General features: G+C 37.1%; 1 protein-coding gene across 13 annotated transcripts in view; it reads right to left on the bottom strand.

Moving 5' to 3' along the window:
- Positions 1-19,664, bottom strand: part of frmd4a (FERM domain containing 4A) — a 183,991-nt gene that overhangs the window by 47,711 nt on the left and 116,616 nt on the right. The window contains exon 1 of one of the 13 annotated variants that reach the window (XM_077193673.1): positions 5,776-6,202. The exons of 10 other annotated variants lie outside the window; for them this stretch is intronic. The gene's annotated coding sequence lies outside the window, so the exon portion shown is untranslated. Of the gene's footprint in view, positions 1-5,775; positions 6,203-19,664 lie in introns of those variants that run through there. 2 more of the 13 variants (XM_077193672.1, XM_077193671.1) reach the window with 2 other exon arrangements.

The following is a 19,664-nucleotide window of genomic DNA, read 5'->3' as shown; positions in this document are numbered from 1 at the left end:
AGCCGTATAGTAAACATCCCATTACGAGCAGGTGGACAGACACATCTGTGAGGAACAGTGTCTGACTAACAGCCATGTCATCGCTTGAGTTATATGGCCTTAAGGATTGAGCTGGTTGGACAACTCGAATACAAAGAACTAAAGTGCAACCAGATACTCCCATTGTTCTTTTCCCTTCAAGAGAGCTTTTCATTTTCTGTTTATTTTCTCTTCAAGGAAAAAAAATGTTTCCAAGGAATCTGAGAGTTGGTGAATGTAATACTAACAGTGGCGGTAGTTCACATCCATCAGCGGTCTTTCCGTCCGGTTCCTGTTTATACATCCTTTATGGATAGACGAGTCAGAAAGGCAGTCGGCACTGACTCACTCTCTCTAATGTGCTATATCTCGCTCTTATTCTATCTCTCCATCTCTTCCTGCTCTCATCCACCTCCTCTGCCTCTATATGTAGGCCAAGTTAAAAGGAATGTGGAGAAAACGGAAGAATACAAGACGTTTCTTAAGCTTTTCAGCGTGGTGGTGTACGTAAGGACATCAGAATGGGAACATGTGGAGTGTTCTGGCTGCCATGAGGAAGCACCGTCCCTGAGGAACACTAACAATGAGGCTGATAAAAGCAGCATGGCTCACATTTCCTCCACGCACACGTGGGGGGAAAAGACTGGAGGAGGGGAGTCACAGGACTAGAAACACATCCTTTCTTCCTCTTCTACTCAGCAGAGCTACAGACTACACAACCACGTGACTGACCACATGATTGATATTGTGTGTCCGAACAGACTGGTGTGAGTTTGTTGTTGACCTGTGAAGATGTGTTTTTACAGGGGGGCTCAGCTTGATGAATTTCTCTTGGTTGTGCTAACATTGAATCTAACTCAACAGCATAGAAACTCTAGCTCCTAAAAATTGATAATCTGTCTTCAGAATAACATACCTTTAGGCAACATCCGGATTCTTATCCCTCAGTAGATAACATTTCCATATCATATAGACAAACCTAAATCAATATGAACTGGCTCACCTGAATGGTTCAGTCTTTATTTGTGTTTTTCTTTTTTTAATTGTATAATTCCTTCCCTGGAGCAGCACATAATCCAATTAGGTCTAACTTTTATGATACTCATTTATAAGAATAAAAATGGAAGCATAATTGATCCAAACTGACTGCTGCAGCACCATTTAAACCATATATCTACTCCAGTTTAGGTATGGGTAATGATGGTTGACTAATCTACTAGTTGTCCAAAAACCAAATAGATCCTTTTGAAAGCATCTTTATGTAAACCCCACCTAAGAAACACATTTGATTGATATCAATTCAACCGAAACCAGCCCAGTTAAACAGGACTTCCTAAAAAAACAAAAAGTTGATTATTGTTTGGGCAACCCACCAATCGATCTTGAAAATATGTAGCTTTGCACATTCATGTTACAGTTTAGAATGATCTTTTTATTAAAAGAGTAAAAAAAAAAAATCCCAGCCAACACCTACTCAAAATGTAATCTATTAAAAATAACAAATAAATTAATTAGTGCCGTCACATCGATTAATCGCGAGTAATTACATCTAACATGAAAGTTTGTGTTTATATGTTTGTACAATATATTGTTTATATTATTATATTCATATATATATATAGGGCTGTGTTGAAAAAATCGATTCACCAATTCTGAATCGATTTTCATATTAATTTCTAAAGATCGATCCGTAACTCAGAGGATCGATTTAATAATAGGCCTACATTTTCCCCGTTAACTTTAACTTGCCGCGTCATTGAATTCACGCATACGCGCAAGGTGGAAGGACATTACAACAACGAACAAGGCGGTCAGTAACGTTAAGCAAGCGGTTGCTTTGAAAACTCCAGAAACGCTCAAAGCTGCGATCTGGCACCATTTCGGGTTTAGAACAAGCAATGCAGAGAACGAACTGACAAAAGCAAAGCAATTTGCAAAGCCTGCCAAATGGAGGTGAAGTATTGTGTAAATACTACTAATCTCAGGAACCACATGATGCGACATCATCAAGACATCATATCCAAGCCCGTGACCGGACCGCAACAGATGACACTGAAAAAAACTGTACAACTGGAAACTTATTCTGCACTCTCTGTCAAAATAACTGAGGCGATTGTGGGCTTCATTTGTAAAGGTAAGCGCCCGTATTCTGTTGTTGAGAACGTGGGATTCAGGCGGCTAATGAAGGTAATGGAACCAAATTATGTCACTGTGTCAATGCTTTTTTCAAAAACACTTATCTAAATCTCGAAGATCGGATCATATCGAATCGAATAATGATAATCGATTCAAGATCTTGAGAATCGGAATCGAATCGATTCTTGAAATTTGAATCAAAATCCAGCCCTATATATATATATATATATATATATATATATATATATATATGTGTGTGTGAGCGTCTGTGTGTATACTATATTTATCTATGAGTGTATATATATATATATATAAATGCATACATATACTGTGTATATAAACACCAACTTTTATGTTTGACGCGATTCATTTATTTGACACAGGAACTAAAATGAATACATGAATAGAGAATGCATCTTTCTCGATCCTTCCTCAAAGTTCGATATCTTTGTGTATATACTACCAAATAAACACAAAACTTTAGAATTCCATGGAATGAATTTAAACAAAGTTAAACAGCCCTACACATATTGGCAGCTAAAACCATATTCAAATTAGCCAAAACATTTAACAAACAAACACAGTTGTGGGATGTGTAAATCTCTGAAGCTTTCTGAGAGCACAGATTCCATGTGGGCCTTGCTCATAGCAAAAGCAAAACATGCAGATCCCACAAGCAAGAGTTTGCGGCATCTGATATTGGGCTGACTTTCCAATCTTAAAGGTTAAACTTCATTACCGACCTTGCGGTAGCCCAAAAGCACCACAGTTTTGTTACATCACCATTTTAAACCTCTTAAGGTTTGAGTCAGGCTTGATAGGAACACTTCCCACCACACAATAGGAGATTAAAAACCTGAGGCTTTGAATAGAGCAAACAGCACATCCCTAAAGCCTGAAGCTCAAGATGTCAAACCTCCGCTCCACTAAATGAGAACACTTCTCACTGGGGTGTATTTGGAGGGGGAGGTGAACAGCTCTCAACCACAATGTCAGAATCTAACAATCAGGTGCTGGGAATTGTGTGTTTGTAGTAGTGTGTTTGTGTGCTGCGTCTGGTGTGGGGTTACAAAATGCCTTGCCTGTAATCACTGAACGGTGAGTCACTGCTTTCTCAGCTGAACTCCAGAGTGGTACATTACACTCACACTGCCCTACGAACCTGTGATGTCATTAAAATCGCACAACACAGACATTTCAGTCAGAGTAATATTTGTAAATCATTGTCATTCTTTTATAGATGATGAAAGTAGGGCTTGCATTATTAATCTAAATGAAAACGAAATTGCGATATGGCTTGGTGCGGCTTAATTAAATAATATGCACTGTGTGTTTCAGAGTGAAGCATGGCACTTTGTTCTTTTACACACAAGCAGCTCATAATCCACTGCCTACAGTTTCTCGTCACAGTAAATCACAGTAAATACTGCTGTGCACAAACTCATCTCTGCATCTTCCCTGAGTTTGACTTGCTTATAAAATGCATTAGGGAACGTAACGTGCTAACCATCTTCCCAAACTTGTAACGAGAAATCAACAAAATATAAGCTTTAAAGTCTCCCTATGTTTTTATGCCAAAACAAAAGCTTGATTAACATTCAAAAATGAATGACAGCCTTAAATACTTAACTAAAACTGTTATTGTTCATTTTCTTATGACTACTTTATAGTCGTATTGTGCAGCCCTACAATGAATAAAGCACAGCAAACCTGGAGCTTTCACACACAAAAAATATTTAAAAAATGAAATCATAGCTGTCATTTTTATTTTAAAGAATCACAATTAGATTCCCCAAACCATGCAGTCCTAATATAAAAGTGCAGTTACTCTGATGCACACTGCAGAGGAGACGATTATAGTATAATATAATCTGATCCGATGATAAACCCACTCTCTGATCAAATTTAAGGCTGACCCTGATGCCCTGTTTAGGGTTTCATTGCGGTTTATCCGTACTAAATCCTAAGCTACATGTTAGCTTCACATTCACTCTCACTGAGCAGTACGATGAGTAGAAGATAGAGATTTAAGAGCATTTGAATTAGTGAACATCCAATATTAAACATGGTAGGAGGTGGTTGATGTCCTTGTGATGGTACAGGCCATCAGACACAACCCCATGCACACAGCAAGGGGGTATTTAGCCATTATTTCCCCTTAATACACATTGACAACAAAATGACAGTGCACCACATTGACCACACATGCACATGGGCACCACAAAGGCAGAACAATCAATGTTCATCACAAATTCGAGTATAAATTAAGTCTCATGATGCAAACTGACAAATGATAAAAGTCTAGGCGACTGCAGATCTGGTTTTCCTGACCATACGTGCTGCTAGAGTACATCAGCCTGCTGACACTGCTGCCCTGCAGTGCAGACATCACAGGGTGAACAGCATAAAAAAAGGCATCCGTCACCCTGAGCCGGCAGGACCACAGCTGCCTAGATAGGCACATCCCAGTCTGCTTTGTTTACAGACAGACCCCAATCACAGGCTGTTCCCCCAAACCCAATGGGCTGCTATCTAGATTCCAGACAGTATTTTAAACGGCATGCATGATGCCTAAAATAATGTCTAGGCAAGAAGCTCACATCTCCACAGAGATGAGTATGTCTGATGTCATGGGACATTATACTAAATCAAAGTGGAATGCATCTTTGAAGCCCAAAAATGCTCTACTGAGGTGTCTAACAGAATTGTTAGGTCCATGCACCAGTAAATGCTGTCTAGGTAGGCAGTTCACATCTCATCAGTCTTTTGGCAGCTGTCATGGGAAACTGCAACAAAAATGAATAAAGTGAAACACATGTATGCAGCCCAGAAGTCAAACGTTTTTGAGAGACAGCACAAATCAACATCTATCTATCTATCTTATTAATGCTGATGGTAATCTCATTTAACAGCCTTAAAACAGCATTTTTCATTAGGTCTTGAGACAGCACAATCTTTTGAGGCTGTCTAGGACATTTCGAGTAAATCTAATAAAGCAAGACTTAACACAGCTACATTGTTCAAGGATTTTAAGGATATGACCGTGATGGTCACATGCATGCAATCCTTTTAAGTTCCTGTCACTATCCACAGCAGATCTGATCATATTCAGCTGTCAGCACAGGTTAATAGCCTTGGAAAAATGGATGAATGAGTCTGAATGGGCAGTAATGGTGACCAAGCAAAGCAGATAAGCTAGCAAGTTTAGTATACAAACTCCTTAAAACGCAACATTATTCGTTTAAAAAAAATACTTTAAGGATGATGTTCGTCAAAATAGATCAACATTATGAGAAAACGATGCAGTATTTATCACATAATATGCCTGTGTTTCTGAGATAAATGGTTAGCAGGCTAGCTGCATTACATTAACAGTTTGCACTGAGCCTTTTCACCTCAAAAATCAGATTTTAAAGATGATATCCTCCGTGTATGGTCACAAAACAGTGCTCTATCGTGTGTTTTAATCAGTATTTCGGAAAATAATTGAAGTATATATGTGTAGTTAAGTAAAAAACATCACGTATTTCACGCATCCATCCTTCCATCGCCCCTCAGACTGACTGAATTGGGAAGCGCGAGACCAGCGCAAAACAAGCGCGAGACGTGCGCGCGATTTACCTTGCTGGAAATCCTTTACACTCCCGCGTTCATGAATTCCTCTTCGAAATAAGAAATAAATGTTCTCTAACAACAACAGCAGTAATCCAGATGGGTTAAGTCCGAAGAGAAAACGTTCACACGCCGGCCTAAATCATCTTCGAACTTAGCATCATCCATGTCGTTGTTGAGATCCCCGGTGAAACTGCACAGGCGGAGCGGAGCGGACTGACAGCGGCAGTGCCAGCATATCCCATCCCATCCCTCTCCGCTCTCAACGCGCTGTTTCACAGGGACCGCTGGCCTGCGTCCAGCAAGCAGATCCGCACAACACTATTCACATACACACTCACAGTTCCTCCACAGCAAACCCCAACCCCTCCTCCTCATCCTCCTCCTGCTGCTGCTCTTCCTCCGCCTTTCCCCCGTGACACCGCGGAGCCGCTGTGATCCACAGCAAAACGAGACGTACACACTAAACAGTTCTGTCTGACATTACCATCAGTTAACACCAGTCTTGTTTTTGTTGTTGTTAACAAAAACTATTAAATGTAATTTTCGTTAATTGAAAGGAATCTGAAATAAAATAAAATAAAAATATGAAAAACTTTTTTTAAATTAGTAAACAATAAAAAACAAAACAATTAGAAATTTTAGAAATGGAATTATAATCAGAAATGGCAACTAATTGAAATAAGTTGCTGCTGCTTTTTTATTTACTCAATATTTTTAAGTGTAAAAATGTTTCACCAATAAAATTAAGTTTATCCCAGTAATAGTTTTTAGAGTGTAGAGCAAGTACCAAGACTTACTGCCAATATATTCGCAGACATTGCTGTGAGCAAGTAAGACATGCTGCTGCTGCTGCACATGTGGCATTCATGAAATAAACCCCCGCAGCAGATCTATACAGGTGGACGGGTTTCTGAAAGGTGCTATAGCTGGCACTGCACTGCTAACAGCAAACTACAAGTAGCCTAGCCTGCATTTGAATGTTGAGCAATGTAGATAATAATGTAAACGCTACCAAATGAGTTAAGGACAGCCTGTGCCATCTAAAGTTTCATGCCAGAACTAGGTTGGCCTATATATAAACAGTACCATGGTAACATCCAAAAAGCATGGTAGTAGCATGGTACTTTTTGGTATTTCTTTATATCACCACAATATTACACAATAAGGATAAAAAATATGGTATAACAATGGTTTGTGGATGTAATGGCATGTTTTGTTTTGCTTTTGACAATGTACCTGGCAATTCCATCACATTCATCGAAATACTTTGGGGTATAGTGCAAAATACTGTCCATGGAATACTGTATGAATATGGTAACCATTGAGTACCATGGTAAATACCAAAGTACCACAGTATTACCATCTGATACTATGACTGTCAGGAATTTTCTGCACTGTGGAAAAAAGTCCTGGTTGTGTGTGTGTGTGTGTGTAGATACTGACCAATGACTAACAGACCCACATCTGGATTTGCAGTAGAAACGCAGAAACATTTGGGAATGGGTTGCACTCACTTTGCCTCAGCCTGACTTTCTTCCGCCCCCTCCGTTTCTAATTTAGATTTCCTTTCCCATTTAGTTTGGCCAGGGTAAATGAAAAAGGGGGGAAAGGAGAGAGAAACGTTTGAAAGATGCTTTTCAAACCGAACCGACTGTTAGAGGGAGCTGATTTGTGTGAAATCCTTCACATAGACGTCTAACGGCCGTTTCACCGCAAAGTCAACATTGCAGAGGACTCAATGAAAACTTTTACAAAAATTGGAAGGTGTTCTTCTTGTAAGGGTCATAGCCTGCATGCATAAATTCTGCATAACGATTCACAATAGCTATTTCTATAATTCTCAGAAAAATTAAGGGTAAACCTGTACAAAAAGGTTTAATTTGTTAACATTAGTTAAATAGATTAGTTAACATGAACTATGGAAAAGACTTCTATTGTATTTATAAATCTTAGTGGAAGTAATTTTAGCATTTATTAATGCAATATCTAGCAATAAATAGATGTATTTTATTAACTAATGTTAACAAGGAATTATTGCATCAAATGTATTGCACATTGTTAGTTCATGTTAATGCATTAATAACGTTAACAAATAGAACCCGATTGTAAAATGACACAAAGAAAGTGATGTGTTCTTTGTGGGTTACTTTACATTTCATATTTTAAAAAGTTCATTCAGAGACCATTTTATCACTATGTAGAAGTAATTCAGCTTCTGTGGAAAGGTTGTGCAATTAATTCACTTTGGTTGGTCTTATGTCTTTAGAAACACTACAAAAGACAAAAAACAAATTCTGTATCATTCGACATTTTTAAATGACAAACTAAACACAACATGTAAAAGCTCTTATGACTATACAAGAGCATTAATATTTATGTGTCATCAGTTCATTAATGCTTACCAGTAATTTAGGTAAGCATTGTTTACTTAATGATTGACAAAGTGACTTTTGAACCACAAAACTAAAAAGAACGCAATTTTAGCCATGTAGTGTGAAAAGCCAAACTACCACAAGGTGCATATAGGGCCTCCGAACAACCAGGGGGCGCCCCTTACTCTCAAAGATTATTTAAGTAGCATATCATTATATAATGTAAACAGATTTTTTATAAGATGCGGATTCAACTTTAGCAGTATTAGCTGTCAACAAAAATGTGGATTTAATTTGACTTGTTCTAGCAGTTTAATGTATTTCAAAGGGTTTTCCTTTCAATTTATAACTTTTTTTTTCATAAAGTGCAATTTGTTGCCAGTGCATACGGAATACCATTGTCATTAGTACTAATGTTTATTGATATTAAACTCACTGTATGTTGTTTGTTTACAGTGGGGGTTGGGTCATTTCGACAGAGGCCCCTTCACAAAGTTTTGCTTAGGGCCCCCTAGAAGTGTATGAACGGCACTGCCAACGCATTCTGTCTTACAATGATACAGCACAGAATTTCCACAGCCCTTGGTTTAACGATTTTAAGCCTTGCTTTAAAACGCACTTGAACTATGGAGTGAAACACTGCACTGAGGGTCAGGATTTTCCATCTCTATTCTTCACTCTCTCACGCATACTCATGGGAGGGCCTTTTGAAAAGTAATTGAAAAACACTCCAAACATAATGCAATTAGGCTGCAGGCTTACATTTCATTATAATCTGACTGCTGGTGATAACACCATCAATAAACAAACACAAGTAACTGAAGTCAATCGCATCTCAGTGTGTTTGTTGAATTTGATGACAGTCTGATCATTCATCTTTGATTTAAATCGTTATTGAGGTCATAACGATTTAAAGGTGGTGCAAGGTAAGCGAGTCACATCATCCCGGCTGTTTGTACCGCTGTTGATTTTGGACTCCCAGCCACAGCGGAAACACTACTGTCCAATTTAAACAGTCCCTCGTGATCTCTCTGCGCTCTCTAATACATATTTTAACTTCATTTATTGGCTCCTTCCTCTGGGCACATGTCCCAACAGTGTCACAAGAGCCCGTTGTTTAAAACAGGCAGTGTGTGTATTTCTGTGCATGGATGGAGGTGAACATTTGTACAAAAGGAAACCCTTGATACTGTGGGGGCGTTTCGGAATAAATGAGAATGTCCAGGCTCACACGACTGTGACTGGGGAGGAAGAAGGTCTAAAATAAACTCCTGAAAGACCAAGCACAACTAAGTCTGCCAGACCAAAGCGCACAATTTGTTTTATACGTACCGTCTTTTGTGTCTAATTCGGCCAGAAGAGTACAAGAGGAAGAGTTTGCAATGTTCTCTGAGAAAATTAAAGGCTGAAATTTTCCTCAAAATGTATAAAAATAAGGGAAACCGACCTCTCTTGCCGTCTCTACAGGAAATGTGGTTCTGGTTAGGAGTCTCAGAGTTAGGTTATTTTTGTCTCACTGCCTCAGGCTCAGAGACAAAGTGGGTTGTATGTGTGTGTATATATCGAGGGGTTTGTTATTTTTTTCGGAAGGCGGTCACACAGGTTCACCCTTTAGCTTCTGCGGACATAAGGACAGGTTGTATGGCTGACATAAACCAAATTGGATAGAGGAAGGATTGAATGCTATTTGTGTGTGTGTGTATACGTGTAGTGAGGTTGCAGCTGTGGCCTATAATGTCTGAACTAGATGTAAACAATGCCGACCTTTAATTGAAGCAAGATGCAGTTCCCTGCTGCTCACATTGACACACACACAGACGTTCATTTTTGTCACTTTATTAATCGTGCACTTCGTATTCATCAAAGAATCCTAAAAGATGCATCACAGTTTCCACAAAAATATTAAGCAGCATCACTGTTTTCAATATGGATAATATTCAGAAATGTTTCTTAAGCACCAAATACTTATATTAGAACCATTCCTGAAGGATCATGTGACACTCAAGACTGGAGTGATGATGCTGAAAATTGGGAAGAAGAAAGTGACTCAGTAAACAACAATGGATGACATTAGATCTTGTTCTTACTTCTCTGCATGTGGCTGTCACAAGACAAAAAAACATTGTGTTGCAACTGTATTAAAAAATGGCGCCTCTTGTGTTGTCTGACAATCGAAACGGAAATAGTTGCGAATCATACTGTACTGTACCGTACCAGTTTAGTCATTCATTATTTGCCACAGTCCCTGGTTTGTGTCTCACCTGTACCCTGTTCCATTGATTATCATCCTCTGTGTATTTAAGACTTCGTCTTCGTTTGTTCTGCGTCATGCATCTCTTCCTTTGGATTATCAATACAAGCCACCCTTGACAGTTAGGCCTGGTTTCACAGACAGGGCTTAGACTAATCCAGGATTAAACTAAACTTAGTTCAATTAGAACATTTAAGTAGTTTTTATAAACGTGCCTTATAAAAAACATTACTGGTGTGCATCTTGAGATAAAAAAAAAATGGCACTGACATTTTAACTGCTTTCAGTTAAAACAGCTCAAACATGGATTTTAGTCTAGGACCAGCTTAAGCCTTGTCTGTGAAACCGGGGGTTAGTTAAACTTCAGAGACTTAAAAAAATGGACCATTAAAGAGATAGTTCACTCTTAAATGAAAATTCACTCATCATTTACTCTTCCTCATCTTACTCCTTTCTTTCTTCCGTTTGCACTGACAGCACTTTCACATTCAACAAAAGCATACATAGTGACCATAAATCTCCTGTGTGTTTCATGCTACAGTCATAAAATTTCCTTTCCATAAAATAGGCTCTTATAATTGCCATGTTCTCATCATCTTCTGCTCAGGGGCTGGGGGTGGACGAGCCACAGGGCTTTGGTGTGGTTCAGTGTTTAGGGTGTAGGATGTTGGCTGTGGGTGGAGGTTTTTTTAATGAATAATCTTAGTGGTTACAAACCTCCTTTAAATCACATCAAAGATCCCCCACAGTCACTGCACTGAGCCCTGTGTTGATATTGAATTTGTGTAATTCTATATGGAGAGTCTTTGCAGATCCAGGTGTGAGTGAGGTTAACAGCAGTTATGGTATTTTCTTAATGGGAAAGTCGTAGATGTATTAGCTGTGGGTCATAAAAGAGTTTTAGATCTGGATCTTTAAAGAGATAAATGGACTAATTGTGCATTGTAAAATAGTTATCCAAACAACGTTTTTGGGATGGACACCAAAGCACCTGTGTATTTACAGCGGTGTATGCTATTGGACAACTGAGGATCATAACTGCACTCAGATGTATGTGAGAATGTTATTGAACGGTCTAAAGAGACCTGTAACTATATAGAAGCCAGTGCAGAGAAGACCGGGAATGACTCTTTTTGGGCCTCATGTCAGCATGTGTGTGTTATGAGGGAAGAAAATGTGTTTCCAGTTAAATCCAGGGGGGGAAAACCAACACACACCCACATGTAAGCACTTCAAACGTGTGTGAGATCTCTCCTGCTGTAAAAAGCTGCAAAGCTTTGCTCCCCTCTGGCCGTACACACTCAAACACACACACAAATAGACATAACCTAAACATCTACAGCTTCAAGCCTACTAACATACCCACACACGCAAATATATCCCACCATATACTTTGGAAACACATGTGACAAATACATAAGATAGTTTTAGTTGAAGTTGTTTCGGTGTGATTGTAAAAGCCCCAGTGTTGAAAGCTAAGTCATTCTGTTCTCAAGCCCTTTTGAATATTGATTAAGGGTAGAACTACTGAATGCAAATCCACCTCTGACAAAAAGAAACCAGCCCTGCTGTGAATGTGTATGAGAGAGAAAGAAAAAGATCTTAGAAAGAGACTGTATCTAGACTATATATATTCATCATTATTCTAGACACTCTTCAGTAGTGATGGTAGTGTAATATGCTTTATATAGACTACTTGCTGGCCGGGGGAGATTGTTTAGCAACTCTTTTTGTACGTAACATCACTCCACCAGTAGGTGGCAACAAGTGAGTCACTGAATCATTAAATCAAGCAGAGAGGAATTGCATGCCTGTCTTTATGAGTGACTCAACGAATACGAAATTGCAAACACTCTTGAGTAGGTACTTATTCTGAATATGTAATTACTTCAAAGCCGCTAAAAAAGTATGTTCTATAGTAGGAGTGTGTGTAGTATGAATGTAATCTGGATGTACTACATCCGCCATATTGTCATTGTGACCTACCAGTGTCAGCTGCGTCGCTTCACTGCCATCCAAAAATCCTCCTGTGCCCTCATGGGATAGGGAAGTGTCCATGTATCAGAATCTCACCAAAAGTAGTAGGGTACTTTTTTTGCCTACTCTTTTATGAGTACTGTTAATTAAGACATGCTTCCTTTGTCACAAACTGTTTTTCGCCTACTTTTTTTTAGGAAGGGATGTGATTTCAGATGCAGACAGCGACTCAACCGATTTAAAAAAACAAAAAAGCTGATTAATTTAGGAACGAATCAAGTGATTCTCCTTGAATGATTCAATGAATCATTTACTAAACAGATTTGTTCAAAAATGTTTTAAACTGTTGAACGTGGATTAGCGATGTCTTCCTATTATGTCTACGTGTATGGTGTGTATATTTTGTGTCATTTTTTTAAATGTAGGTTCTGTTGAAATGCTTGCTATTAAGTCCATTACAAATTTCCCTATCAGGGACAATAAAGTATTTCATTCATTCAGGATTATTTAAAATGACATCTAAAACCATTTTTTAAATTCCTATTATTATTAAGGCATTTTAAATATTAAACTATCACACTACAGGACTATTTAAGCGAACTGGAAAAAAGCTGAAAAAATAAGTTGTGCTATAATTGTCACCAGTCATAGAGAACAAAGAAAGTGTGTAAGTCTGTGCGTAACATGAAGATTGCTGACTCAGGAACTATATGATTCGATAAATGAGATCTCCTCTCACATGACTATGTGTGTCTTTAATTGTGTGTATGTCAGCACAGTCCTCTGAACGTGTATCTAAGAGTGTGAAAGTGTGTGTGTGAACTAGGACATAAACCTCAGTGAATATATGAGTCAGTAGAGCAGCAGAAACGATCCCTCACACACATCACAAGACAGAGAGAGTTTACAGCAAACGAGTCTATTCCTCCTCCATCCAGCCTCTTACACACTCTGACCACAGACCACATCTCTCCTCTCACCATATACACTCTCGCTCGTACCATCATCTTCACAGGCCGTGTATGTTTCTGTGTGTTTAATAAAGGGCTCTCCTGGGAATGATGATCTATTGAAGAGGAAACATTATCTAGGAGTGGTCTGGTCTTAAAGGAAAAGTTCACCAAAAAATGGAAACGCATCATCATTTCACCGTCATGCTATTCTACAATTCTGTGGGACTCCAAAGAAGATGTTAAATGTAAATTATATGTCAAATTAAATGTTAGACAGTGAAGGTCATGCTGCTCTTTTCCTTACTAACAGTTACGGATGCTGTCAATGTGCAAACACGACCAAAAACACTATAATGGTAGTGAGTGGGAGATTTTCCAAAAAATAATCAGGGAATTTAATCTGTTACTTATATAATCCTACATGGAATGAACTACTTTTATGGTGTTTTTTGTTTGTTTTTGGACCCTGACTGAAGTGAGGACGAGTAATCAATTAATCAATGACAATTGAAATTTTTGGATGAACTATTCCTGAAACATTCTCTCTATTTCTATCACTCAATCTCAGAGTCATCCAGCTGTTTTCCCATGCCATGTGTTTGTTGGAGGAATGCTTTCATGAAGCACCGTTGGCTATTTCTGTATGAGAAAACATCTTTAGTCGGTCAAGCATTCTTGGGATTCTGGAGAAACTCGAGCAATTTGGAGTTTGTTGACAAAAGAACTATAGTGAAGGAGCATTCTGGGCCACACACACATCTGCAGTTTATTAAAGTGAAATGGATCTGTGAATGGACTTTAGGTGTTCCTGGATATGATGGACCCCCTACGATAAACACACACACACACTAAGCTCTGCTTTGAGAAATGTTTTTATTCCACCAAAGACATTCTATTGCTCAATTCAAACACCTACTGAGCCGCCTAACTACAGTCTGTTTATATATATATATATATATATATATATATATTTCTTCAAGGCTTGTACCTTTGCGTTCTCGAGCCACCAGGCTGTGTTGTTGTACGAATGAGCGGGCCGGAGTGCGTTAAGGGTTTTTCTGTTAGAACGGTGACCCTAAGGTAATAACTAATGATCTTTGCAACGGAAGTGAATCGATCAAAACTAACTTTAGCTGGTCAACAACTTTATTCTAGAGCTGCTGTAAAGCCAAAACAATCTCTGTTACTTTAATTTCCTATTATCACTGTAAAGCTGCTTTGAAACAGTCCATATTGTTAAAAGCGCTATATAAATGAAGGTGACTTGACTGTTTCAAAAGTAGAAATTTAATACTGCCTCATTTCGACAATATGTCTAGAAATGTCAATTATAAATACTTGTATTTAATCAATGAAATATAATCACAATAATCAATGCAAAGGAAATATAAAAAAGATTCTTGCGGATGGATGCACCAGTATTAAAATACTGATACGATAATTATTATATTTTAAATACACTTCCACATACGTTAGGTTTTCATGATAAATGGTCACTATTAAAACAATTCTGTTTAAATCAATAAAAAACAGTAAAAACATAAAGCAACGCTACAAGTGAATTCAGGCATCACAGCAGAAAAGGTTGCAGTGTAGTTGCCTAAAACTAAAACAATTGAATTCATTTTCAGCAATTGAAATAAAGCTGGAAAAAAATAGCTAGATGAAAAACTTGAATGGAAATTAGAAATTGGCAACTAACTGAAATACATAAGTTTAAACTGAAGTACTAAAATTACTAAAACTGAAATAAAAATAAATCAAAGCAAAATAGAAATATTAAAAATACTAATAAAACTGAGAAAATTTCTAAAATGTAAAAAATTGAAATTAAAACCGAAAATATAAAAATCAAAGTTAATTCAGTAAATACTATAATCGTGTATAAGTAATACTGAATTAACATTGTAATGTACATTATGAAAAATGTATATTCATTTTTAAAATGTTAAAGAATGAATGAATGAATTTTCTACACCAGCCAATAGGCTATTTAAACCTAAAAAAATCTCTTATTACATCCAATAACCGATGTGGTAACAATAAGTTGTGCTTTCTATCTCTAGGCTTATGAGCTTCTATTTCAGTAAGAAGAACGCTGTCTTAGAAACTATGAAACAAAGATAATATATGACACTGAACCTCTTTCAACAAGAGCTTTATAAGTTTAATAGTACATTTCTCACACGCTCAATGATGAGTAGGCCTACATTATTATGTGTCACTGTCATAGAAGTGGGCAGTTTCCACATATCTGTTTCTCTCCCACTCATTTATAATTAAACAAGTGTAAATCAATCACTTTGACCTGGCCCGATGCATAAATGCCCATCTCAACAGTTTCTCAAAGCTGTGATTGGTATGTTCAGGTCAGGTGTGAGAACTGAGCCCCGATTGGCTGTGTTGTGCAGGCACTGCAGACACAATGAACTTCATGACCCATCACATAGTCTAACCAATATACAGAATATCAAACAGAAAGAGAGGAAATGAGCGGGCCAGCTGCCCTTGACTACCCTTCATATCACTTTCTCAAACAGGAAGAAACGACATCCTTTCACACACAATTAAAGTCAATGTGAATTGTAGTCTCCAGACCATTTTTTATTTATTTATCAGGAATTAATTGCATCAATAAGTGGAAACTACATACAGTATCAGAATGGAACCAGGCCTGAGTGTGAGTTTGCTAAAACACTACCTACTGTAAATAGTTTTTACACTCTTCATATCAGAGCAGATCTGTTTGAAAAGTTTGGGGTCAGTATAATTAATACTTTTATTCAGAAAAGAAGCATTAAATTCATATAAAGTGACAATAAAGACATTTATAATGTTGCAAAAGATTTCGATTCATGTTCTTATGACCTTATATTCATCAAAGAAATCCTGAAAAATGTATCACGGTTTATAACTGTTTTTTTTTCTGACATTGATAATAATAAGAAATGTTTCTTGAGCAACAAATCAGCATATTATGATGATTTCTGAAGGATCATGTGACACTGAAGACTGAAAATTCAGCTTTGCATCACAGGAATATATTTCTAATAATAATAATGAATAATAAATAATTTAATTATAATAATAATATCACAATATTACAGTTTTACTGTATTTTTATATTTATCAAATAAATGCATTTGGTGATCAAAGCGATTTTCTTTTATTATTATTATTTTTAATGGGTATGATGCAAACTAATTTGTGCAGGAACTATTTTCACTTAGAAAATGCTAGTAAATTTCACAATTAATTGCAAAGAAATGGCAAGTATCACATCTAATTAAACGTGACATTTTTTTTTAGTAAAATTACAATTATCTTTGTTTTATTTACAACTTCAAAATCATTTTTACAGTGTGGCAGAAGCATTTTTTTCTTTGGAATTGACCTGCACATTAATAAAATAAATAGATAAAATCTTGATTTCATGTTGAACATGTATTGTACAACACACAGTCGACTAAGCTTTGTATCCATACAGGACTAGCAGTGAAACAGAGAAAAAGGAAGACTTGGTAAATCTGATATGCAAATTAGTCTTGGTATCATTCCAAAATGTTTAAACACACGCATCTCTCTTTAATCCCTTTCCCTGTTTACTTTTCAAATACTAATATATCAGCATTTCAGCCTCCTCTTGACACCCTGATGTCACTATTAGTCACATGTATCCCCATAGTAACAGAACGTAATGGTTGCAGGTGCATTTATCTCTCAATTCCTGACTGGCACTAAATCAAATCTCATCTCTGCACACCTGTCTTGTTCCTGGAAGCTGCATAAGTCAGCTCTGGAATTTCTCAGAGCCAAGAGATCCTATCCATTTAATATATCCATTTAAAGAACAAGTAATATTAAAGATATACTTTGGTTATGTTTTGAAAAAACCCAATAGTGTGCAGTGCCTATACTATATTGTGCACAGTATGCAAATTTTCTGTGTGAAATCCCCTGATGGTCTACTATATATGCCAAAGGTGCAGTATAGAATGGAACACACTGTATCCCACAATGCAACACGCTCAACTCAGTGTGATAACAAATATAAACTGTGATTTTGAACATATATTTCCTATTGTATATTCTCATTCACACAATATGAGGTCATTTGACAACCATATAGATGTTTAAAATGCTTAGCAATGCATATTCTTCCACATAATATGTTTTAAAGAAATACAGTATACTACAGTACTCCGAACACACTCTATGTGAAATCTTTAACCACACAAACATGTCATTCACATATGACTTAATTTCTGACTTATTACGTTACTTGATAAGTGTCTTCAGTTAAAGCTTAATCAGAGTAGGAGTGTGTTTGCATGAAACATTAAAACAGCCTAATGATGTGCTGAATCAGGTCATAGGTCACAGAGGATGACGTGGGAGTTTCTGACTGTAATTGGGAAAATGTTCTGGACAATGCTGGTTTTCATCTCTGAATATGACAATTCATGTCGGAGTTCAGCCAAAGCCTTCATCATTTTAAAAGGATGTTCATTAAGAATCTCTTACTATGTCACCCACTAACAAAACTGGACTATTATAAGGGTCAAAGTTCACACATTCAACTGATGAATCAAACGTAAAAACAGTTTGATGATGAATTGTGTATCACAGTTTCACAAAAATATTCAGAACTGTTTAACATTTAAAACATAATCAGAAATGTTTCTTGAGCAGCAAATCAGCATATTAGACTGATTTCTTAAGGATCATGTGACACTGAAGGCTGGTGTAATAATGCTGAAAATTCAGCTTTGCATCACAGGAATAAAATACTTTTTAAAATACATTACAATAGAAAACAGTTATTTTAAATTGTATAATAACATTTACACTATTACTGGTTTTACTGTATGTTTGATCGTGCACACACACACACACACACACACACACACACACACACACACGCACACGCACACGCACACTTCAATTTTCCTTTTCATTTAATTTCTTAAATTAGAATCCACATTCTTTATGATCAAAATAAACTGTGTACCAATGAAACAAACAAACTTCTCATAAATTATGTCATTAGAGGTATTCATAGAGCTATATTTCTGAAAGCCATTAGTGATAATGAAATATATACAGGCAAAATGCAATTTAATTAATGAGAAAATAAATTAAGAAAGTGTCATTTTCTTTTATGCTCAACTGGTGTTGATTGACAGAGATTTTATTTTATCACTATTATCCCACAGAGACTTCATAATCATATTGCATATGTAGCAGGGTATGTATAACCCTTGCTGTTATTGGTTGGTGTCATGCTAACCCTGTGAGCCTATCAGTGCCGAATGTAGCAGGGTGATGTATAGCCCTTGCTCTGATTGGTTTGTGTCATGTCAACTCTGTGAGCCTATCAGTGCCCAGTTTGGGGAGTATAAAAATGTGAGTGGTTTGTTGGCCAGGTATGCGTCACTATGGGTCCTGCCCCTTGTAAACTTAATGTTGTGAGTAATGGTAGGTGTAGTAGTGTTGGGTTTGAACCTCAAACTTTGAACTTGATTGAGATGTTTACATCAGTATATTTGTGGCTGGCAGGAGAGTTTGATGCATCTTCTGGTTTTGCTCTCTGGTGTGCACTTGCTCTTGCAATAGCTGCTAGGTAAGTTTATGTATGTAAAAAATGTGTTCTTTGTTAATGGGAGACTGAATTGCTTGCATGTTTTTAGTGTGTTGTCTCATAAGCGGCGGCATTCTCATAAGGCGAGTGACGATGTGTAGTACAGTGCTGCAAACCTCCTGTGGTATGTATGATTTTAAGTTAATTTAGTTTTTGTTTTGTTTTACAAGTATAGAATCTTTTTTATGTCAGTAGTTTGTGTATTTTTTTTTCCATTGTTTCATTGGATCGCTGAGTGGGAGGGGTTGGCCGTGGTTATAATTTGATTTTGTGTATTTGCACGTAGTGCGTTTAATACTTTATCACTGTGTGTGTTGGATATTGAGTGTGGGGTGGAAATCCAAAGTGTCTCTGCTGGCCATCTTCCTCTTTGTGTCTTTAGTAAATGTTGTTATTTGATACGGTTTACTAGTGAGACTTGGCATTAGGTATTGTATGTCTTCATTCTTGTTCTTTTGTATTTTAATAAAGTGACTTGTTTGTGTATTTTAGTCTACCCATCCTTGCTCACCCCTGCATGCCCTGGTATAGGGCTGTTATTTTCCTGGTGTATTCCAGGTGGCGTAGTCTAGCATTGATTATAGGATCTTTGGTCCCTTTGCAGGTATTATATATTTATTTTCAAATGTCCTCCGCTTCGCCACACATAAAACAATATACAAGCCACCTCATACATTTCTGTGTTCAATCTATCAAATCTA

Source organism: Siphateles boraxobius, unplaced genomic scaffold (genome assembly GCF_051911475.1).
Source record: "Siphateles boraxobius isolate OS27281-9 unplaced genomic scaffold, OSU_SipBor_1 31, whole genome shotgun sequence".
NCBI classification, from domain to species: Eukaryota; Metazoa; Chordata; class Actinopteri; order Cypriniformes; family Leuciscidae; genus Siphateles; species Siphateles boraxobius.
Note: the sequence above shows the minus strand (reverse complement) of the source record. Positions and strands in the feature narration are given on the sequence as shown.